Source organism: Bison bison, unplaced genomic scaffold, assembly GCF_000754665.1.
Source record: "Bison bison bison isolate TAMUID 2011002044 unplaced genomic scaffold, Bison_UMD1.0 scf7180017864098, whole genome shotgun sequence".
Taxonomy (NCBI): domain Eukaryota; kingdom Metazoa; phylum Chordata; class Mammalia; order Artiodactyla; family Bovidae; genus Bison; species Bison bison.
In genome coordinates, this window is record NW_011494670.1 from 1,741,216 (window position 1) to 1,753,416 (window position 12,201).

At 35.9% G+C, this 12,201-nt stretch overlaps 1 protein-coding gene across 2 annotated transcripts in view; it reads left to right on the plus strand.

The window, feature by feature from the left end:
- ALCAM (activated leukocyte cell adhesion molecule) overlaps nucleotides 1–12,201 on the plus strand; it is a 231,572-nt gene that overhangs the window by 51,932 nt on the left and 167,439 nt on the right. The window lies entirely within an intron of this gene.

Consider the following 12,201-nt stretch of genomic DNA (forward strand, 5'->3'; position numbering starts at 1 on the left):
CATAGAGCATTTATTTCTTAAAGCCGTTCCTGAGTCATTCAGTTCAGTGATGGCATTCCAGAAGGTGTCAGGTTCTCTCTCTGGATGTACTCAGTGCAGTCAAAATGACACGCATATTCACAGCTAGCTATAATGCACTAGGATGGGGATAATAATGGAGATATTGCTATGAGAACATAAATGAGGGAGCAATATATTTTGGTGAAGGTGTGGAAGATGTCTGTGCAGAAGAAAGGAAAGCGAAAGGACAGAGATTTGTCATCTCTGTGGGAGTATGGGTTAAAAGATTCAGGGTTAAATGCAACACAATTTGGTTGCATTTTAAGGCATGAATGATAAATTAGTAGTAACTTTGGAGCAGTTTTTTTCAGGATTGGCAACCTGTGGGCAAATAATTAAGTAAACATTTTTTATAATCCTCAGAGTCTATTTAAAACATATTTTAGATATGATGTGTTTTACCTATACTATCTCCCTTAATAGTAGCAATAACCTTCAGAGATAAGAGTTGTTAGCTTTATTTCAAAGAGCCAGAAATAGCTTCAGAGAGAGTAAGCAAATGGCACTGGTCACAGTTACTAATCACCACTAACATTCTAACTGACTGAATTAAATATAAGACAAGAGCCTATGATAGGAGGGAAACACTGTGGAATTGATAGAAAAAAGAGAATACTATCTTTGCTATGTTTCTTTTGTGGTCCATGAAAATTCTGTGTTGAGTGTAACATTGAAAATATAAAATCTCAATGACCACATATTCTATTTTTAATAAACTTTTACCATAAGAACTAATCAAATTGCATTATTTCCCAGAGTTTTCTCAAACTTATTTCCATTGAGTTGGTGATGCCATCCAACCATCTTATCCTGTCATCCTCTTCTCCTCCTGCCTTCAATCTTTCCCAGCATCAGGGTCTTTTCCAATGAGTTGGCTCTTTGCATCAGGTAGCCAAAGTAATGAAGCTTCAGCTTCAGCTTCAGTCCTTCCAGTGAATATTTAGGGTTGATTTCCTTTCAGATTGACTGGTTGGATCTCCTTGCTGTCCAAGGGACTCTCAAGAATCTTCTCCAGTACCACAGTATGAAGGCATCAGTTCTTCAGCGCTCAGCCTTTTTTACTGTCCAGCTCTCACATCTGTACATAACTACTGGAGAAACCATAGCTTTAACTATGTGGACATTTGTCAGCAAAGTAGTGTCTCTGCTTTTTTAGTACACTGTCTAGGTTTGTCATAGATTTTCTTCCAAGGAGCAAGCGTTAAGTTCTATACTAATTCTAATTCTTTGTCAGGACCATGTTTGTTTCTCTAATGACTAAAATTTGTATTACTGCAGTAACCAAATTACTTTAGTTGGTAACAGTATTTTCACAGATTTTACTAGAAAATTATATACACTCATGTCATTTTATTCTACAAATTAATGTTTTAATTTAATATAAAGAAAAGATCCCTTAGTATTTAAGTCTAAAGAAATCCACACATTAATAAATCTTGATCCTATAGTTAAGAGTTAATACACTTTTTATAGAGGGAAAATAGAGCTAAGAGCCTAATTATATATACAGTAACTTTGATTCATGGCAACTGTTTTATCTTGTGTCAGATAAGCTACTTGTATTTGAATAGTTTGAGGAAAATATGCCTAGTATTTTTTTAAATAAATGATTTCTTATTAAAATTTCAGATTGTTCATTTAGTAACATTTTCTACTATACCAGGAACACTACTACAGATACATATGTTTTTTAGAAGTTAACAGTGCCAGCTCAGAAACCACACATCTTTACTAGAAAATTGCTTTAGTTTTCCATGCCCCAACTTCCTCATGTATAAGAAATGGTATCTTATCTTACTTCATAGTGTTATTACAAGTATCAAGTATATAAATTCATGTCAGTCAGTTCAGTTACTGAGTTGTGTCCAACTCTGCGACCCCATGAACTGTAGCACACCAGGCCTTCCTGTCCATCACCAACTCCCTGAGCTTGCTCAAACTCATGTCCATTCAGTCAGTGATACCATCAAACCATCTTATCCTCTGTCATCTCCTTCTACTCTTGCCTTCAATCTTTCCCAGCGTTAGGGTCTTTTCAAATGAGTCAGTTCTTCACATCAGGTAGCCAAAGTATTGGAGTTTCAGCTTCAGCATCAGTCCTTCCAATGAATATTCAGAACTGATTTCCTTTAGGATGGACTGGTTGGATTTCCTTGCAGTCCAAGGGACTCACAAGAGTCTTCTCCAACACCACATAGTTCAAAAGCATCAATTCTTTGGTGCTCAGCTTTCTTTATAGTCCAACTCTCACATCCATACATGACTACTGGGAAAACCATAGCTTTGACTAGATAGACCTCTGTTGGCCAAGTAATGTTTCTGCTTTTTAATATGCTGTCTAGGTTGGTCATAGCTTTTCTTCCAAAGAGCAAGCATCTTTTAATTTCATGGCTGCAATCACCATCTGCAGTGATTTTGGAGCCCCCAAAAATAAAGTCTCTCACTTTAAGAAAACAAAGACTCACTGTTTCCATTGTTGCCCCACCTATTTTCTATGAAGTGATGGGACTGGATACCATGATCTTAGTTTTTTGAATGTTGAGTTTTAAGCCAACTTTTTCACTCTCCTCTTTCACTTTCATCAAGAAGCTTTTTAGTTCTTCTGTGCTTTCCACCATAAGGGTAGTATTTAAATACATGTAAAACATGTAAATACATTTTACATACATGTAAATATATACATGTTTAAATACTGGTAAAAAACGTGGTGTTTAAATACATGTATAATGGTATTGGATTGGCTATTAGCCACAGTATGTTCTCAATAAATTATGTCCATTATTCATTATTATTATCTCATTTAATCCTCACAAAAAAGCTTATTAAGTACTTAGTCCAAATTTATAAGGAGCCATGCTATCCTAATTATACATCTAGTCAAATGTCAGAATTCATATTAAAACAGAATTTTTTTAATCCAAAAATCATGTTATTTTTACTATGCTGAGAATGAGAGGGCATTTCAGAGCAAAAACATGTTGGTATAAGAATGAGAACTTTTATGGTATTATACTGAAGAATTAATTTCGCTTATCATAGAATTTGGGGTAGATATATTAAATAATTGTAAGGCCAGTTTGGGCTTCCCAGGTGGCTCTGTGGTGAAGAATCCACCTGTCAATGCAGCAGATGCAGGAGACAAAAATTTGACTCCTGGGTCAGGAAGATCCCTTGAAGGAAGGCATGGCAACCCACTGCAGTATTCAAGGCTTCCCTGGTGGTTCAGTGGTAAAGAATCCACCTGCAGTACAGGAGACGTGGGTTTGATCCCTGGGTTGGGAAGATCCCTTGGAGAAGGAAATGGCGACCCACTCCAGTATGCTTGCCTGGAAAATTTCATGCACAGGGGAGCCTGGCAGGCTACATATAATCCACGGAGTTGCAAAGAGTTGGATACAACTGAACACATCTGCTAAGTGAATGAAGCCAGATTCACAGGTTAGAGAGTAAGTTCTTTTTCCTCTTCTTCACCTATCATAATCTATCAACAAAGATTTGTTTCTTTGAAATAGCTATAGTGTTCTAACATGATATCATTGTTTTGGTGTCATTTTAGTGTGGCTGGGGCTTCACATCAATATTCTGACGAGGTTATCCTTACTTCTCTTGCTAATCTTGCCCTTTCCCAAAGAAACCTGCCATTTTTCATCACCTTTAGACATATCCAAAAAACTGAGCACCTGCTGTGTACCTGCCATTGCACTAAGTACCCTGAAGTAAGAACTAGAACTAGAACTTGAACTCTGGCCTCAAGCTTGTGGGTGGCAGTGTGTTCAGCTATTTTGAGTTTCATTCTAGAGATAGGGAGGATGGAGCTCAAAGATGCAAGTTATTATAACCATAAATAGAAGAATAAGTGCTAAAATTCTGTATGTATGTAGTCATGTTCTGTGCTTCGTAATTATTAAGTACATCTATAATTATTTCAGTGTAAGTGCTAATCTTTCTGAAAAGATTACTTTCTTACTTGAGTTCAGGCTGTGCTATATGTTTGGTGACACAATGGTTCCATTTGCTTTACTTTTTTTTTCATGTGTCTGTATAATATCTAGTTAGGCTTGAGAAATTTTCTCTTTATCCAGAGGAGACCCTCTCAAATTGTCAGAGGAGGAGCTTCTATTAGAGGAATATTGTTCTTTTAGAGCTTCAGCTGAGCACTTTTTTAGTCTAGGAAACTGATTTTTGTTCTCCAGAAATGATTTAAAGAATAATTTATCATAAAGATTAAATGTATTACACTACAAAAATCAAATAGATTACACTATAAAAATCACATAATTATTCCTGTAAAACTACAGATGAAAGCAAGCAGAGAAAATTATAGTGTAAAGTTTTTAATTAGCTTCTGATTAGCTGTAAGCTTGTATTTTAAATGTAACATTCAGTACCTTATAATAACTAGGCATAGATTAAATAGCCACTGGTATGTACATAGTAAAAAGATTAATACTACAACTAGTAGGCAGTTTTTGCTGGCATAGTTTGATACTTTTTACAGTAAAGTGGGGGGCAGATTCTGGGGAATTGGAGTATCCATCACATGATTATTGGAATGGCAAAATACTCTGTCATAACATGAGCAGCAGACTTTACCTAGTTGCTCTGTGGTTGCTGATTTGTTTATTTCTTAGAAAAGTAGAAGTCTCTCTTTCAAAAATGAGATCCTTAGAAGATTTCAATGATTTACTTTAATAGGGGACCTATGCTTTGAGTAGAAGGGAATGCTGGCCTTCAGATCATAGCAAAACTAAACTCTACTTTGCTATTTTTGTAGGCACTGTCTTGCTCATTTTAGGTTATACACTTGTTCCTCATTTTAGGGTTATAAACTAGAAACTTAATTTGAGTGAAAGTTTGGGTATTTTTTGATCTATATATAGTGACTTTAACTTGATGAGTGACTTTGGGTAAATCATTTGAGTTATATAGGCTTTAGTTTTTGAGCTGATAAACTAGCAGTTTGAATTAAATTATAGTTGGTGTCAAATAAAAATAATCATCTTTTTATGTTTATTCTATTTTTTAAGGTTCTTGGCCCCTAAGTTATTTCAATATTACGTTAGAAATCAAAAATACTCAAAAGGGTTTTAAAAAGCAACCCCTCAATATTCTGACATGAAGAAAAAGTTTCAGTTGCTTTCCAGTTATACAGTTTGTTAACTGCTTAAGCAATGAGGATTCTTCTGAATTAGACTTTGGGATTTCATTTGGCAAGATACCATAAAGTTCATAAGCCTACCTAGAATTTAGGAAGACTTAGAATCAATCCCCAGACATCTCTACTGGGACAGTGATGGTTGTTTTTATCTTTTGGTTACTTTTAAGATTAACAGAAAATGGAGGAAAGAATATAACAGCTGGCCAAAAAATTCAAGAGTGTATAGCATTATCTACTTTTGTGAAGGAATTTCCTTGGGGATATAACTCATCTTGGATATGTTAAAGGAGGTCTGCTGCTGCTGTTTAGTCATTCAGTTGTGCCTGATGCTCTGTGACCCCCATCGACTGTAGCCCACCAGGCTCCTCTGTCAATGGGATTTCCCAGGCAAGAATACTAGAGTGGGTTGCCATTTCCTACTCCAGAGGATCTTCCCAACTCAGGGATCAAACCTGCATCTCCTATATTGGCAGGCAGACTTTACCATTGAGCCATCTGGGAAGCCTAAAGGTCTGGACAATGTAGAATTACTATTTGCTTCAAATGCAAAATGTAAATTAGCTTCCCTGGTGGCTCAGATGGTAAAGCATCTGTTTACAATGTGGGAGACCTGGGTTCGATCCCTGGGTAAGGAAGTGCCCTGGAGAAGGAAATGGCAACCCACTCCAGTACTCTTGCCTAGAAAATCCCACGGACGGAGGAGCCTGGTGTCCATGGGGTCTCAAAGAGTCAGACATGACTGAGCAACTTCACTTTCACTTTCAAATGTAAAATGTAAATTAGCATATAACATATTATTCCCTGGATATTATAAATATGACTAGAATTAACAGCAAAAATGAATCACTAGACTTTTGTAAATGTGTTTTTTAATGTTTCCATTATTGATTAAAAATAAGCATAATTTACAATATGGGTAGTTTTGTATTTATATCCAATGATTCAATGATTAAGATAGTTCTCTTACAGTTGAACAGTCATTCCTTCTGGAGAGACACAGAGATTCTGCTGCCTTCCTCAGTGCCAGTGGAAATTGTCTGGCTTTGAAGAAATCTTTAGGAGTGCGAAAGGAAGGAAAAATAAAGGAAATCATTTTCTTTCCTTCACCACTGCCCATCCTTTCCAAAGAACTGTCTCTAGTTCTTAGTAGTTCCTTGCACAGTAGGGAAATGCAGGGAAAGCAGACACAGTAGGGAAGTGGGGAGAGGGCAGCCAGGATAACTGGTGAAGTGGAATGGCTGGCCAAGGTTATCGTTCTCATTCTTACCAGAAGACTCCTAATGGCTATGCTCCTCCTTTTCTGGTAAACTGAGGTTGCCCCTGACACAATTGTGTCTTTCTTTCATCTGTAATAAAGTGATAGAGGAGAAGGGAGAGGAAGAACTGAGAGGCAGAGAGGAAAAAAAGGTGGGATGTGGGTAGAAGGACAAACTCTACTTTAGACTGCCTTAAAACTTCCATTGCCGCTACTTTTTGCCGTCTGTTCACACTGTTTCATCATCATAGGCTGAAGATTGCCTTTGATTGGTGAAGGAAAGAATGAACCATCTACCATTCTTCATCTCTTTCTCTGCCTTGTCTGACACTTTACTTAAAGCAAGGACTCTTTAACACCTGAGCTTCTGGAACAGAGTCCTTAAATGAGCTTCACAATGTTCTTTAGTAAAGTTTGGAGTGCTTTTGAGGGTTTGTATGGAGAGAGTACATATAATTGACTAGATTCTTAGATTAACCTAGACTTCATTTTGGTTCAGTGTAACCTAACCCATGTGTACTTTTTAACTCTTTCCTTGATTTCTCCTTGCCAGCTCTTCAGCACTTGTTATTTTGCTTCTCTCAGCTCTCCTAGAAATTTAACTACTATGTGCACAATTCTTTCCATTGGAAAACGTTTACAAATTGTACGCAAAGGACGTTTCCAGACATGAGCAGAAATGCTCATCCAAAGATAGATGAGCATGGATGAGCATCCGACATGCTCATCCAGACGTGTCTAATTTTAGAATTAGACACAATTTATAATATTTATTAAAATGATACACAAATCAAAGGTTAGATTGAGGTAAGATATATTTTATCCCTCTAGCCCCTACACAAAGCAATTTTGAAAAAGAAAGAAAAACATTTTAAAATCCTTGATTTATAACCTTGAAGCACCTGAACTAAATATTAGAATGCCTAGAAAGACCATGAGTTGCTGTGTGCTCTTAGAATCACACTACTCATATCCTTGGTAAACTCCCATGACGACCTTAGAATTGGATGCTTAAGTTTTTCAAGCTAAATGTTTTCCAGGGCTAAAAGGCCCTTTGACACAATGTCCTCTTAAGGTTTAATGAATCTGGAAATAATAAAATCTAAAAAAAAGAAATCCAGGGACATCAGAATATTTTTTACCTCTTAATTTTTCACCCTTATAAGCCACTTTTTTTTAATTTGAAAAAAAATTCTAATGGTTCTTCTCTGCAACTATGACTATCTTCTGTGATAGTCATGTTTTCTGGTACTGGAAGAGATTAGTTGAGTACTCTGTACATATTTTTAGAATACTACATATAATGTATGTACTATAAATACTAGTAATATATATATATACATTTTTATGTATATATAAATTAATTATGTATAACTTTGTATATATAAATTTATTATATATAAAATTTCTGAGTTGAGTTTAGTTGAGAGATTAGTTGAGTACTCCATACATATTTTTAGAATACTACATATAATGCAGTACTATAAATACTGGTAATGTATATACAAACATTTTTATGTATTTATATAAATTTATTATATATAAAATTTCTGCTAATCTCATTAAAGAAGGAATGAGATATTGAGGAAAGTGCAATAGTAGATATTACAGTCTTCTAATAAATATTCAGAATTTCTACTTTTAAAAGGTAATTCATGGAACACTGCATTTATATATCTTTTAATAATTCCACTATTTGTATCTCCTGTGGAGACATGGTAGTTGTATGGACCATTACACAAAGCAAAGGTGGCTTAATACTATTAGTGTCTGAAACCGTTAACCAAAAATATTTATTAAAACTGAAACGTGTGTTTGTGAGGGCATGCAAAAAAACAAACTGGTCCCACAGTGCGCTGGAGTTGGTCTCCAGAAGGGAATTGGTGTAATTCCCTTCTGGAGACCCTTAAGAAAGGGTCTCCCTTCTTAAGGTCCTTAAGAAAGGTCCTTAAGAAAGGAAGGACCTTCCCTTCCAGGTCCTTAAGAAAGGAAGAACAAATCTTTAATCTTTATGACCTAGTGATTTAAATTTGTCCATTTATACTCAATATAATCTTCACATTGGACAGAGCAAAACACTTTTAGTGAATTTATGTTAATATTCTTCCTTCCAGATTAAAAAAAAAAATCAAGCATAACATGATTGCCTTCTAACCTTTGAAATCTATGCTTCCATTTTATGGCCAACTTCAGATAATAAATACTAAACCAATGTCTTGGACTTCCCTGGTAGTCCAGTGGTCAAGACTTCATGCTTCCACTGAAGCAGGCATGGATTTGATTCCTGGTCAGAGAACTAAGATCCCACATACAGCATGGCTGGAAACACACACACACACACATACACACAAAAACAAAACCCAACATCTTAAATTGTTTCACACTATAATCCTATCTGCAAAAAGTCTATTTTGCTCTTTAAGACAATATTAGGTGTCAACTATTCTTCTATTATTCTTCTCTTGGTTGCCACGTCAGTAGACAGAAAGAACAAAAGTATCTGCCTGAAGCAAATATACTGCAGTTCACTGTCAAACAGAGATTCCCAAGAAACCAAACAGAAAAGGAATAAAAATGAGAGGCATGTTTTATTAAATGTCTTCTACACCTGCTTCCTTTATCTTTTAGACCTGTTTACCAAAGCTCAATGGATAGCTTTCATTTCTTTAAAGCTACCAAACATATGAGCTAATGGTTATTTCTGTCACTTCAATGAACATTTGTCTCATACCACTAAGTTATTAAGGATAATAAACTAGTGTTAAAAAATAATAATGTTCTGTATATGTAGGGGACCTTCATGAAAGTTTTGCAGCTGAAAAAAAGGTTATAGTTGCTAAGCAGACTGGTTATTTATTAAGCTAGCTTTGTAAATAAAAAGAATATTTAAACAGCTGCTATCTCTGTGATCTTACCATTAATCTTCTCCAGAAAACTGTGACAAGAAGTGATATTTGACCATAATTTTAGAAAATGATAGTGAGAACTATGTGATTATTCAATTTACATTATACTTTCAAAATTATGTTAAAATAGTGCAAGATACGTTCATTTAAATTCATTTTAAAATTAAAATTACTTTACCTAGCAAATTCAGAATGAGATACTATTTGTTTACTAGTGATTTATATTAAATTAGCAATCTGTTAAAATTCATTTCTTTATAACACTGTTTGGGAAATAATAATTTTTCAGATTTTTTAGAAAAACTGTCTGAAATTTCAAGAGAATCTTCCTAGGTAATGAAAGAGAAAGCAAACAAGTCAATAATACATAAACAAAATGTTGTATATAATCAATCAAAATCTTCCATCTGTGCAGTAGAGCAGTGAATGATTCATTTTTAAAAAAACACATACTAATTGTTGCATATTTTCAGGGACACTGTATTTTTAATAAAAGTTTAATTTCAGACTGTTTTGGATTTATAGAAAAGTTGTGAAAATAGCACAGATTCCCACGTACTCCATACCCAGTTTTCCCTGTTCTCAACATCTTAAACAGTATGGTACATTTGTCACAATTAATGAATGAATAATAATTAAGTAATTATTAATTATAATTCATACTTTATTCAGAATTTCTTAGTTTTTGCCCTAATATCATTAGAACACCCCTCTTCATTCAGTCATCATGCCTCTTTAAGGTCTTCTTTACTATGACAGTTGCTCAAATCCCACCCTACTCCCCTTTTTATTCATCTTCACAGTTTTGAGGAGTACTGGTCAGTTATTTAGTAGAATATTCCTTATTGGGATTCATCTGTTGTTTTTCTTGTGATAATTTTGGGATTAAAATATTAGGTTTTGAGGAGGGAAACCACAGAGGCAAAATGCAATTTTCATCCCATCATATCCGAGGTTCATACTATCAACATGATTAACAGCTGCTGCTGTTAACCTCGAACGCCTGGCTGAGTTGGTGTTTGTTAGGTTTCTGCCCAGTGAAGTTACTCTTTTTCCCTCTTTCTATACCATGCATTTTGGAAAGAAGTCACTGTGCAGCCCTCACTTAAGGACAGGTTATTTATTCTCTGCCTCCTTAAGTGTAAAGTACCTACCTAAATTACTCAGAATTATCATACATGGGCTTCTCAGGTGGCTCAATGGTAAAGAATCTGCCTGCCAATGAAGAGACCCAGGAAACACTGGTTCCATCCCTGGGGTGGGAAGATCCCCTGGACTAGGAAATGGCAGTGCCCTCCAGTATACTTGCCTGGAAAATTCCATGGACAGAGGAGCCTGGTGGGCTGCAGTCCATAGGGTTGCAAAGAGTAAGACACAACTGAGCATGCGTGCATACACACACACACACACACACACACACACACATTCTGCATGGGACATTTATCTGTTCTCCCTTATTATTTATGTAATCATTTATATCCATATATGCTCATGTATATTCATTTTATGCTTTCAATCATATTTCTTTACTACTTTGCTTATTTTGTTGCTCTAACAGTTCCAGACATATCTTTTGAACTATTTATTTATATTTGGAGTTCTTAGCACAGTGCCAGAAATATAATAGATGCTCAGTAAATGGTAATTTAATAGAAACCTGAATGTAGAAATGTGCTCATGGGCTGTTTCCTAATTAAGAAATATATAATGTACTTTATTAAGATGAACTTATTTCTTAATTGACTTCCCTGGTAGCTCAGATGGTATAGTGTCTGCCTACAATGCAGGAGACCCAGGTTCGATCCCTGGGTCGGCAAGATCCTCTGGAGTAGGAAATGGCAACCCACTCCAGTGTTCTTGCTTGGAAAATCCCATGGACAAAGGAACATGATAAGCTACAGTCCAAGGGGTCGCAAAGAGTCGGACACAACTGAACGACTTCGCTTTCACTTTATTTCTTAATTGCAGATCCCCACTTATACTCTTAGAAAGATGGAAAAAGGAGAAGAGACAGAGTATATAATTTAGATATATCTGCAGTAATCCCAATCCCAAAGATAGGCAAAGCCAAAGAATGCTCAAACTACTGCACAATTGCACTCATGTCACATGCTAATAAAGTAATGCTCAAAATTCTCCAAGCCAGGCTTCAGCAATTCGTGAACCATGAACTTCCAGATGTTCAAGCTGGTTTTAGAAAAGGCAGAGAAACCAGAGATCAAATTGCCAACATATGCTGGATAATGGAAAAAGCAAGAGAGTTCCAGAAAAACATCTATTTCTGCTTTATTGACTATGCCAAAGCCTTTGACTGTGTGGATCACAATAAACTGTGGAAAATTCTTCAAGAGATGGGAATACCCCTGACCTGCCTCTGGAGAAACCTATATGCATGTCAGGAAGCAACAGTTAGAACTGGACATGGAACAACAGACTGGTTCCAAATAGGAAAAGGAGTACGTCAAGCCTGCATATTGTCACCCTGCTTATTTAACTTATATGCAGAGTACATCATGAGAAATGCTAGGCTGGAAGAAGCACAAGCTGGAATCAAGATTGCCGGGAGAAATATTAATAACCTCAAATACGCAGATGACACCACCCTTATGGCAGAAAGTGAAGAGGAACTAAAAAGCCTCTTGATGAAAGTGAAAGAGGAGAGTGAAAAAGATGGCTTAAAGCTCACCATTCAGAAAACGAAGATCATGGCATCTGGTCCCATCACTTCATGGGAAATAGATGGGGAAACAGTGGAAACAGTGTCAGACTTTATTTTTGGGGGCTCCAAAATCCTGCAGATGGTGACTGCAGCCATGAAATTA